Source organism: Asparagus officinalis, chromosome 6 (genome assembly GCF_001876935.1).
Source record: "Asparagus officinalis chromosome 6, Aspof.V1, whole genome shotgun sequence".
In the NCBI taxonomy this organism is placed as follows: domain Eukaryota; kingdom Viridiplantae; phylum Streptophyta; class Magnoliopsida; order Asparagales; family Asparagaceae; genus Asparagus; species Asparagus officinalis.
The window spans coordinates 28,488,703-28,500,004 of record NC_033799.1 but is presented as its reverse complement, the minus strand read 5'-3'; the positions used below and the strand labels follow the sequence as shown (position 1 = coordinate 28,500,004).

Genomic DNA, 11,302 nt, shown 5'->3' with positions numbered 1-11,302 from the left:
GCCTCCTGAAAGCCTAGCCATCACAGCCCTCAACCACGCCTCCGAGCAATCCGTCGCCATCCTCAGTCTCCCTGGCGATCATCGCCCTTAGCCACATCGCCGAACAGCTTCGCTTGCATCATCTTGTCGCTCACGACACTCTGTCGTCGTGGTGACACCGTCGCCTTCTCTTCCCCTCAGATCGAAGAGAACGCAGAAAAGATCAATCGGTTCTGATTTCTTTTAATCAGATCCGACCTAATTTAGTTGGGTCTGCTTCCTAGTTCAGATCCAACCCGCATTAGCAACAAACCCGTTAAGGTCTCATACTTGATTCAAAGTCAGTTCAGATCCCTTTGGAGTCCAACTCAAATTCGATTCGAATCCGATTCGAGTCCTATTACGCGGTCCATTGGTGTATGGCCGATCCTTCAACCAAAGACACCAGGTTCGTGTACGATCCCGAGATCGGCATGATTGATTTGCAGTTTTCTCAGTGGTTTGATTATCAGCCCTTCGACACTCCCACCAATTACATTGATCGTGTGATTCCTCGGATTGCTAATAGCGTGGAGAGCCGTTTGGGCATCACTTCGTGGCACAAACGCTTCCATCCGGACACGTCGCTTCACCCCAGTCACGTAGCTCTCAGAGAAGAACTCCCTCCTCTCATATTCGGCGTCATTGCACCACCTCCAGAGGTCCCTCACGTTGAACCAGTTCAGACCGACGAATGTTTCATTTTCTTTCGACCCAGTATTTTAGGAACTGCTTTTACGTGCATGTTATTATTAATTTTAATATCAATTACGATTGTGTTGTATTCTGCTTTATTAGTGAACGAGTGATTCTGTTGCTGCGTATATTTGCTAATCTAAATATTACAAATCGAACTTTTATTACGAGAACAAATCATTACATTTATTTTTCTAAATAATTTACAAGGCCATAAACTTAGCACATTGCAATTTTATTTAAAACCATCTAGAGCTTCGCTTTCTTCTCGAGTTTCCTGCCTAGATAGATCGTTGATTTGGTGAAGTATTGTTGTCGCTGTTCTTCATACCTGCATCACATTGTTTCACATCATTTTTGGTATCAGAACATAGTTCTAGGTTAGGAAGTTTTTAGATTAGTTTAATTGTCTTTTATTTGATAAAAAATTTATTATTATCATTCATCTCATTTATTTATTAGTGCATACCATTCATCTCATTTAGTTAGTGCATGCTCATTCGCACAGGTCTACCTTATTGATTAGGAGAGTAAGTGAATCGTCTAGTGAGTCCAACATGTCAGGCAATATAGATTCCGTACTCCTTAAGAGATTTGATGAGCTAGCAGGATAACTAGGTGTCATAGCCCAAGAAAGTAGAACTACCCGCTAGGTCCTGACAGACTTCCAAAATGTCACCAAGAGAGGCTCGCTAGGCTTGAGGAAGCGCGTGCTACAACTCCGCCGTCGCAAGGTCACGAAAATGGTCATGGACACATCGTTTATCGACCCCCACCTCAACCTGTGCATGATCTGATTGCACAATACCTGAGGAGCATTAAGGTTGAAACACCAACCTTTGACGGTAAGCTCGACCCACAAGTTTTCTTGGACTGACTGGAGAATATGGATTGCTACTTCGATTGGTACGCCTTGACGGAACCGCGAAAAGTCAAGTTTGCAGCAATGAAACTCACCGGACCAGCCTGCCAATATTTGTCCAACCTTGAAATGTTAAAACATATTAGAGGCGAGTTACCAATTTTAACTTGGTAAGAAATGACCGATGAACTAAAAAGAAAATACCTTCCGCCATCATTCTATCAAAGATTGCTCGACAAGTGACATCATCTCACTCAGGAAACCAAATCTGCAAAAGAGTATGTTGCTCAATTTAACGAATTGTTTACTCGATACAGAACCATTGAGAAAGAGGCACGAATGAAAGTCTTATCAAAGTTTAGAGCTGGATTGAGAAGTGACCTCCAAACCGAACTCTTTGCTAGAGGAGTAGACACTCTTGAGAGGGCCTACGCCTTAGTTCAAGATTTGGATGAAGCTAAATCCCACTAATCTCATAGGAGTCAAGATTTTCAAACTCATTCCTCCTAGTCCTCCCATGCCCTACCTCTAGTCAATTTTAGAGTCGACTTAACCCTAATTCTTCCCAGCCTAGAGTCGACCCCAAGGGCAAGAAATCAAAGAGAGATTTCTCCAATATTGGCCCTCACGTCAAGTGCTACAAATGTCAAGGGTATGGACATGTTTTAGCGAACTGTCCGACCCGTCACAAGGTCTCTATCATCGATAGCCAATATGAATATGAACCTGAACTTAATAAGGATGAGTTTGTCCATCAAGTTGACGATGATACCGATGATTTTGAGGATGATATAGATGATATTGTCCTAGGTTGTCTTAGGAAAATTGAGATCCCTATCATATCTGTTGTTAGATGTGTCATCTTCTAACCTAAGGCTGTTGATGATTGGAGACGTACTTCCATCTTACACACGTTCACAAAGATTGGCAATAAGAACTGCAAAGTGATCGTGGACAGTAGAAGCTATATTAATATGGTCTCCCCAGCTATGATAGCTAAGATTGGTCTTAAGGTCGTACCCCATCCTAATTCATACAAGATATCATGGATTAGTGACATTACACTTCATGTCCAACCAAGGTTTTAAATGTCGGACAACATGTCGGTCGACATATCGATTTGAGGGCTTGACTGACACGACATGGACGTTTTCAACTCGTATATCGGTTTTCACGATCAAATCAGAAATATCAGGGTCATATCGGGTATATCGATCTATTTTTTAGCTTTGAAAAATCAGCCGATATGGTACTTTTTTTTAAGATCCGTTTTTTATTATCGGATTTGGGTTTAGTGATAAATACCCAAATCTGTTTGACCCGTTCTCATGTTTAAGAATTTCTTATGAACTCGATAGAAAGAATTTATGAACCCAAATTCATATATTATTTACTTTTTTATATGTTTAGTCTATAGAATTTATAAAGTATGCTTATATTGAATTTATAAATGCTTAGATTATATTTAGGACATGATATTATACATATATTTATAAAGTATGCTTATATTGAATTTATAAATGCTTAGATTATATTTAGGACATGATATTATACATATACGCACTACCCGATATGGCAATCTGATATTTAGTCAATATCCCCCGATATATCCCCGATTTTTGTTATCCGACATGAATTTCAGCCATCCGACATGAACCCGATATCCGACATTTAAAACCTTGTGTCCAACAGAGATGTTTAGTCCCTCTTCAATTTGACATTTACAAGGACAAAGTTTGGTGCGGTATTCTGAAGATGGATGTGGGTCAAGTTATTCTTGGAAGACCCTGGTTTTTTTATAACATGTTATTGTTCGAGCATGACGGGAAGAAGGTCAAGATCCTTCCTGTTCAGCCAAAAGGTAGCAACCAGCAGCCCGATCCCGTCAAGTCTTCCAAAGACGTTAACCTAATTGGAGCCAAAGAGATCGATCGTGAGCTAACCAATGGAGCCCTATTTTTTATTCTCGCTACAAGAGAAGCTCCTAAAGATATTACCTATGTGGTTCCTCCAGAAGTCGCTCCTGTGTTCGAAGAATTCTCTGATGTCTTCCCTGAGGACCTTCCGAACCAATTACCTCCGATGCGTGACATTCAAGGTTGCTGATAGCGGATCGCGTCGCGTCGCGACGAGGTACCGCTAAGGCTATTGCGGGCTATTGCGGCGAAATAGCGGCAAATAGCGCACAATCAAATAGCGGTCAAATATAAATATATTTAAATATGCTAAATATTTAAATAAGAAGAAAATCATATAAAAAAGCAGCACTTCATTTTTAGTGACTAAAATAGTAGCATAAACAACAATATTTAAATAATAAGAAAGATCAGACTTTGTAAAATATTCAAGTATAGATAAATGACTTAAATTCAGCACCTTATTTTTCCATCAGAATTAGGCTAAAATAGTAGCAGCAACCTCACCGGCCCAAGATGAGGCCTACATCCCAGAACCAACCACATGAAAGCGGAGATTGTCGTCGTCACCCCGCCACCGCAGCTTTCCCATGTGATTCAACCTCAGAAAGAGTATGAAACAGTGAAAAAAGCTCTTTTAAGGATCTGAAAGTCGATCAATTCAACAAATAAGAGAACAAGGGGAGGAAAATCCGACGTTTAGGGTTTATAACAGGAAGGAGACGAAAAAACTCACGAGAAATCATCCGTCACTGTTGATGTTGTTGGCTTGACCGGAGAGACAGGTCACAGTGAACGAGAGACGAGGAAGTGAGAGAGAGAGAGAGAATCGTCGCTGTTGGTGCGGGAGTCGGCGATGGAAGTCGTCGCCGGTGGTGACGTTGACGGCGCTGGAAGTCGTCGCCGGCGGTGGCGGTGGCGGTGGCTGGAAGTCGTCGCTGGAGGACAGATCGAGAGAGGGCACGGAGTTGGAAGAGAGGCGGCTAGGGCAAATATGGGTTCGGGAATAAGAGGCGATAGGCTTTTAAGTGTAATGGGTTACAGGTTCGGGTCGGGTTCTGGGTAATACTCACCGTTAATCACCGCTTTTCACTGTTAATCACCGCTTTTCCGCGCTATCTTCCGCTATTCGAGCAAATAGCGGTTTCTTCCGCTTAATCACGCCGCAAACCCCCTAAGCCTCGCGCCGAACCCCCGCGACCGCGAATAGCGGCGCTATAGCGCCGCTATTCCCCGCTATTTACAACACTGGTGACATTCAACATGCAATTGATTTCGTTCCGGGAGCAACCTTTCCCAATTTACCTCACTATACGATGAACCCCAATGAACATGCAAAACTGAAGAGGCAAGTTAATAAGCTGCTGAAGAAAGGCTTTGTGATGAGTCCTTATGCAGTCCCCGCATTACTGACGCCAAAGAAAGATGGAACATGACGTATGTGTGTGGATAGCCATGCAATTAACAAGATCACGGTGAAGTACCGTTTTCCCATTCCCCGGTTGGATGACATGCTTAATCTAATATCTGGAGCCACTATTTTTTTCTAGGATTTGTGGTTTCTTCTGAAGGAGTATCCGCTAACCCTAAAAAAGTTAGAGCTATCGAAGAATGGTCCGAATCCAAGAACATTAGAGATGTTCGAAGCTTTCATGGACTCGCTATTTTTATCATTGGTTTATAAAGGGCTTCAGCACCATCATAGCCCCTATTACTGATTGCTTGAAGAAAGGTGAGTTAGAATGGTCAAAAGCTGCTACCAAGACATTTGGGAAGATCAAACAGAGAATGTCGCAAGCACCTATTATGCGCCTACCTGATTTTTCTAAGGTCTTTGAAGTTGCGTGCGATGCCTCTGGTATTGGTATAGGTGAAGCTCTATCTCAAGAAGGACATCTCATTACTTATTTTAGTGAGAAGTTGAATGATACAAGACAACGCTATTCCACCTATGATAAAGAAATCTATGCGGTGATACAACATCTTCGCCACTGGCGTCACTACCTGCTACCAAAAGAATTAGTTATATATTCTGACCATAAGGCCCTTCGATATATTCACTCCCAAAAGAAGCTGAATGCTAGACATGGTCGTTGGGTTGAGTTCCTCCAGGACTACACCTACACGATTAAACATAAAGCGGGAGTAGAGAATAAGGCCGCAGACGCACTCAGTCATCGCATGCACCTTCTTTCTATTATGAGTGCGGAAGTAGTCAGCTTTGAGAAAGTCAAAGAGCAGTATGAGTCGTGTTCTGATTTTAACGAAGTTTACACTTTGTTGAGTGATGGAGAGACTCGTGAAATAGATGGCTTTCTCCTGAAGGATGGATATCTTTTCTATTTTCGCAAGTTGTGTATTCCCAACAACTCCCTGAGAGAATTTTTGATTTGGGAACTACATGCTTGAGGCCTTGCAGGATATTTTAGGAATAACAAGACTGTCGAGGCAGTTGAATGTCACTTCTATTGGCCAAGTATTAAACATGACGTTGTTAGGCTAGTGGGTCGATGTCACACCTGCCAACTGGCTAAGCAACGTAAGCAAAATACTGATCTATACACTCATCTCCCTGTCTCAAATTGTCCATAGCAGGATGTTAGTATGGACTTCATGTTAGGACTTCCAAAGACAATTAGAAAACACGATTTTATCCTTGTTGTGGTGGGCCGATTCTCCAAAGTGGCCCACTTCATACCGTGCTTCAAAACTTCTGATGCTTCTCATGTGACCAAGCAGTACTTTAACGAAGTTGTTAAACAGCACGGATTACCAAAAACAATTGTCTGAAAGGGATGTTAAATTTACCAGTTATTTTTGGGAAACCCTTTGGCATAAAATAGGAACTAAACTTTAATTCTAGACGGCCTTTCATTCCCAGACCGATGGTCAAACTGAGGTAGTTAACGAGAGCTTAGATAACCTTTTGAGATCGTTAGTTGGTGAGAATCTTAGGGATTAGGATCAGTGTTTTAAATGTCGGCCGACATGTCGGACATGTCGGCCGACATATCGGATTGAGGCCTCAAACGACACAAGTCGGGGAATTTTAAGTCGCATATCGTTTTTAAGGGAGATATCGGATATATCGGCAAAAAGTCGGCCATATCGGCCGATTTTTCATGTTTGGAAAATCGGCCGATTTTTCATGTTTGGAAAATCGGCCGATTTTTCATGTTTGGAAAATCGGCCGATATGCTCTAAAATCGGTTCAGGCTCTTTTCACTTATTGGGTTTGGGTTCAGTGAAATCCATTTGACCTTTTATCGGTTCAGGCTCCTTCATCAAATATAGCAGGCTCTTTTCGAACCCGATAGACACGCGATCAAAACAAAAAACAGAAAAAACCCTAGGGCTCACGACTGGTAACCCATCAGCCTCCTCTCTTCATCGTCTTGCTTTCGTGGTCCTTACATCGAAATCGTCGCTGGCTTCTCCATTTCTCACGCCGCCTTACTCTCTCCTTCCCTGCGCCATCGGAAGTCGAAGGTAAGCCTCCCTGATCTCTCTCTCTCCATTTCTGGCGCCGCCTTCCTCTCTCTCTCTTTTTTTCCTTTTGAAGAACGCAACCTAGAAACAAAACGAAAAAAGAAAATACAGAAAAATGTGAAGAAAATCGATCGATCTGAGGGGAACAAGGAGAGAGAGAGTTGATGTTTGGGTTTTTATGAGGAGATAAGGTTTTTATGAGTTGATGTTTGTAGAAAGTGTTTTTTATTATTATTCTTATTATTATATTATGTTAACAAGATCACGGTGAAGTACCGTTTTCCCATTCCCCGGTTGGATGACATGCTTAATCTAATATCTGGAGCCACTATTTTTTTCTAGGATTTGTGGTTTCTTCTGAAGGAGTATCCGCTAACCCTAAAAAAGTTAGAGCTATCGAAGAATGGTCCGAATCCAAGAACATTAGAGATGTTCGAAGCTTTCATGGACTCGCTATTTTTATCATTGGTTTATAAAGGGCTTCAGCACCATCATAGCCCCTATTACTGATTGCTTGAAGAAAGGTGAGTTAGAATGGTCAAAAGCTGCTACCAAGACATTTGGGAAGATCAAACAGAGAATGTCGCAAGCACCTATTATGCGCCTACCTGATTTTTCTAAGGTCTTTGAAGTTGCGTGCGATGCCTCTGGTATTGGTATAGGTGAAGCTCTATCTCAAGAAGGACATCTCATTACTTATTTTAGTGAGAAGTTGAATGATACAAGACAACGCTATTCCACCTATGATAAAGAAATCTATGCGGTGATACAACATCTTCGCCACTGGCGTCACTACCTGCTACCAAAAGAATTAGTTATATATTCTGACCATAAGGCCCTTCGATATATTCACTCCCAAAAGAAGCTGAATGCTAGACATGGTCGTTGGGTTGAGTTCCTCCAGGACTACACCTACACGATTAAACATAAAGCGGGAGTAGAGAATAAGGCCGCAGACGCACTCAGTCATCGCATGCACCTTCTTTCTATTATGAGTGCGGAAGTAGTCAGCTTTGAGAAAGTCAAAGAGCAGTATGAGTCGTGTTCTGATTTTAACGAAGTTTACACTTTGTTGAGTGATGGAGAGACTCGTGAAATAGATGGCTTTCTCCTGAAGGATGGATATCTTTTCTATTTTCGCAAGTTGTGTATTCCCAACAACTCCCTGAGAGAATTTTTGATTTGGGAACTACATGCTTGAGGCCTTGCAGGATATTTTAGGAATAACAAGACTGTCGAGGCAGTTGAATGTCACTTCTATTGGCCAAGTATTAAACATGACGTTGTTAGGCTAGTGGGTCGATGTCACACCTGCCAACTGGCTAAGCAACGTAAGCAAAATACTGATCTATACACTCATCTCCCTGTCTCAAATTGTCCATAGCAGGATGTTAGTATGGACTTCATGTTAGGACTTCCAAAGACAATTAGAAAACACGATTTTATCCTTGTTGTGGTGGGCCGATTCTCCAAAGTGGCCCACTTCATACCGTGCTTCAAAACTTCTGATGCTTCTCATGTGACCAAGCAGTACTTTAACGAAGTTGTTAAACAGCACGGATTACCAAAAACAATTGTCTGAAAGGGATGTTAAATTTACCAGTTATTTTTGGGAAACCCTTTGGCATAAAATAGGAACTAAACTTTAATTCTAGACGGCCTTTCATTCCCAGACCGATGGTCAAACTGAGGTAGTTAACGAGAGCTTAGATAACCTTTTGAGATCGTTAGTTGGTGAGAATCTTAGGGATTAGGATCAGTGTTTTAAATGTCGGCCGACATGTCGGACATGTCGGCCGACATATTGGATTAAGGGCTCGAGCGACACGAGTCAGGCATTTTTAAGTCGTATGTCGGTTTTCAGGAGAAAGTCGGATATGTCGGGGCCACATCGGGCATATCGGCCGATTTTTCATCTTTGAAAAATCGGCAGATATGCCTATTTTTCAATTTAAAGCTATTTTTTCTTATTGGGTTTGGGTTTAGTGATGAAAACCCAAACCCATTTGACCCGTTATGATGTTAAGGGTCTCTTTACGAGCCAAATAGAAAGAAACGAACCCGAATTAAAAAAAAACAAAAAAAAACCTAAGGCGACTGGTAACCCATCAGCCTCCTCTCTTCATCGTCTTGCTTTCGTGGTCCTTACATCGAAATCGTCGCTGGCTTCTCCATTTCTCACGCTGCCTTACTCTCTCCTTCCCTGCGCCATCGGAAGTCGAAGGTAAGCCTCCCTGATCTCTCTCTCTCCATTTCTGGCGCCGCCTTCCTCTCTCTCTCTTTTTTTCCTTTTGAAGAACGCAACCTAGAAACGAAACGAAAAAAGAAAATACAGAAAAATGTGAAGAAAATCGATCGATCTGAGGGGAACAAGGAGAGAGAGAGTTGACGTTTGGGTTTTTATGAGGAGATAAGGTTTTTATGAGTTGATGTTTGTAGAAAGTGTTTTTTATTATTATTCTTATTATTATATTATGGGTTTTTTTTCCTTTTGAAGAACTTTGTTAGTCAGCAGAATATATGTAGCCAACGTTTTTATGAGTTGGTGATTGCGATTTTGTCTCAAGCAAAGATTTTAAGAAAAAGTGTTGCACGGTGACAATTAATTAAACTTATTAATATATCGCTCATGACTTTTTTTCTTTGCATTTTTTTTCTAGACTTTTAGTGTGTTGTTGAGTCGCTGACTGCTAAGTAAAAGCAATTGTTTCTCAAAATCAGGTAAGCCTTCCTCTTGAATCTTTTCTCTGTCAATAAAATTAATTTTAAGTTAGTAATTGAATTATAAAATTAAAATGTAACAAATTCAAATGCTAATGCATAGGAGATACTTATTAATAGAATCAAATTGTTTCAGGATGCAATTGAGAATCAAATTTCTACAATCGGTTAGTGATCCTAAACATCATATATTATTTACTTTTTTATATGTCTAGTATATAAAATTTATAAAGTATGCTTATATTGAATTTAGGAATGATTAGATTACATTTAGGATATGATATTATACATATGCGCATCACCCGATATGGCAATCCGATATTTAGTCCATGTCCCCCGATATATCCCCGATTTCCGCTATCCGACATGGATTTCAACCGTCCGACATGAACCCGACATCTGATATTTAAAACCTTGATTAGGATCAATATTTGCCTATTGCTGAATTTGCTTATAATAACTCCGTAAATAGGTCTACAGGTGTTAGTCCAGCTGAAGTCGTGTATGGTTACAAGCCTAGACAGCCTATAAATCTTGTCCTCATGTCTGCACATCATAGAGCATCTGAGTCAACATCAGCATTTGCATCTCGCATTCATGACTTGCATAAAGAAATCAGTAAAAAGATCAACAGTAATGCCAACTATAAAATGCGTGCAAATTTAAAAGATGTTCAAAGAATTTAGTGTTGGTGATTATGTGATGGTCGGGATACGTCCGGAACGGTTTCCTTCGGGAACTGTTCAAAAGTTGCATAAACAAAGTGCATGGCCTTTCCTTTTAAAATTCTTAAGAAAATTAATGATAATGCTTATGTTCTCGACCTTCCTGAAGGTTTTAATATTGGTCCGACTTTTAATAATGAGGATTTAGTAGAGTATAAAGGCCCATATTTTAATCCTGACAACCCACTGGTTGATGAGCCTACCCCTGAGCCTATTTCTAAGAGCTCCCCTTTACCGCTACTTCCTCAGATATCACCCTCATATACAGCACATAACATTGATAATATTATTAATGATAATATTATTTCTATTAGCGATGGTGGGTATCCATAGGTACTTGGTGCGTTGGAAAGGTCGACCTGAGTCTGATGATACCTAACTCGATCGAGGTGATTTACAGAGGCTGTATCCAGATCTTTAGTATGACAACCGTCCTGACTTGCCCTCGACAGGGTCGGGTTCTCTCCCACCTGGGGAGAATGATGCAGACATCCAGGTACGTGCACGGGATTTTCGACATGTTTATCAGCGCAGGAGACGCTGTGTTTCAGCTTTGCATCGGATCCCTACTATGTGGTTTTGATTTTCGGTTTAGTAGTTAATTCAGTTTTATTTAGTTTAGATTTGAATTTGAATTATGGTTTGATTTGGTAATTAGTCACTTTTTGGCATTTGAGTGATTTTAGGGATTTCAGAATTTGTTTGAGTGATTTCAGAGATTCCAAATATGTATTTTCTTTTTCTTTTTAAGCATGACTGTAATGAGAATGACGTAATGAAGATTTTGAAAATTATTTGCAAATTACCTGATTGCTTGAGTGTGTGAAACGCGGGTGTGAAACCTAGTTTGCTTCTCCCTGTTCTTCGCCTCCACA

General features: G+C 40.8%; 1 protein-coding gene across 3 annotated transcripts in view; it reads right to left on the bottom strand.

Moving 5' to 3' along the window:
- LOC109844424 (fatty-acid-binding protein 3, chloroplastic) overlaps positions 1-11,302 on the bottom strand; it is a 30,030-nt gene that overhangs the window by 9,602 nt on the left and 9,126 nt on the right. Inside the window, exon 6 of one of the 3 annotated variants that reach the window (XM_020413444.1) lies at positions 949-1,045. The exons of the other annotated variants lie outside the window; for them this stretch is intronic. The gene's annotated coding sequence lies outside the window, so the exon portion shown is untranslated. Of the gene's footprint in view, positions 1-948; positions 1,046-11,302 lie in introns of those variants that run through there. 3 annotated transcript variants of the gene reach the window in all.